The sequence below is a fragment of the Polypterus senegalus genome, chromosome 12, assembly GCF_016835505.1.
Source record: "Polypterus senegalus isolate Bchr_013 chromosome 12, ASM1683550v1, whole genome shotgun sequence".
Taxonomy (NCBI): Eukaryota; Metazoa; Chordata; class Cladistia; order Polypteriformes; family Polypteridae; genus Polypterus; species Polypterus senegalus.
Window position 1 is genome coordinate 53758777 of NC_053165.1, and position 1489 is coordinate 53760265.

The following is a 1489-nucleotide window of genomic DNA, read 5'->3' on the forward strand; positions in this document are numbered from 1 at the left end:
CTATACAGCCATTTTTGAATAAATCTCCAAAAAAGAGATGGCCAGTATAGTACTGAGCTTGTGGAAGAACTCAAAATCCCAGGAATCAAGGGTTAGGGGGACTGGCTGGCAATGTATGGCATGGCTAACTCTGAATTCTTCCCCCAGCTCAATAGTAGACTGGGGACTTCACCAGTTCACTGTTTTCTGGAGATTTATATAAAAACGGCTGTGTCGTTTCACACCTTGACTTTTTCAAAGCTCTGACTTTAAACAGTACTTGTATTCATTGTTAAAAGACAAAAAACAACATGACTGTACCACTTTAATGTCATTACATTCTTTCAAATATCACATTGGCTACTTGGGATGCCCCTAGTTGCTTAGATTCTGCACTGCACTTGTTAATTTGTGATCTGTTGCAATAGATGTCATGTCATCTTCATTTAAGAACGAGGAAGTTTATGATGTGTCTTGTCTCAACTTTAAATCAAATAAATGAATGGCCCTTCACACTCAGCTGTCAGATCAAAGAATTTCAGGACTGCATTTTTATTTCTGTGACTTCAAGTTTATTTTTTACCCTTTTTTCTGACTAAGTTCATCTGATCGTAGTTGAACGAAGCCCGAGTTTTGCTTAGCAGCTCTCCGTCTGTGCTGCTCAGTCTCACCCATCAATGAAAGGTTTTTCCTTTTAATGGGCACCCACAGTTGCTACCCCACCCAGGCAGCCTTGAAGCTGTCCTCAAAGTCCCCAACAGGTGTGCCTGCAATGGAAACCCTGCCATATGCATGATCTACTTGTACCATCAGCTGTGCCTTCTCCAAAAAGTCCGCCAGCTTCTGTACGGAAGTAATAAACCCTAAAATAGTTCTGCCTGAGCTCACTGTGTCCTGGGGGATTTCTGAGATATGACGTAAACGTAGAAAGCTAATCATTGTGCATGAGGCTTATGGAGGTCACTTAAAAATATAGACGATTTGACAGAAAGACGGATATGTGCATTACTGCAGGAATGTCTAGCAAGTTTTTAAGTGACGTATGGAAGCTTGTCACATGCTGCTAACTTGCCTGCATGCTGTAACAGGAAGTGTTGAATTATAGCAACTGATGCTGCGAGCACCAATCTGTAAAAACCTGAGCTGCTTGTTAAAAGCGAACATGTATCATTTTTGTTTCAGATGTTACCTTTTAAAATGGTACACTTAGGTTTAAGCAAAATCCAATTATTTTAGCATCTAGTTACACTTACAATATTGACTGTGCTAATAAACCTTGTAGTTTATTAATCGTGCACCTATTTGCCTACTGTACTGCTGTGATGGATGAGAGGCAGTAAGAAACGTGTTTTAATGACAAGAAGAAGAAGCGCACACCAATATCCATACCAAAATTGAAACAAAAAAAATTCCTCCTATTTTTCATATATAATTAGAAACCAAAAATCATTTTTGGGAGTTCTTAGAATAAAAGTCATTTTTTTGCCAGGAATCATAAACTAAACACACA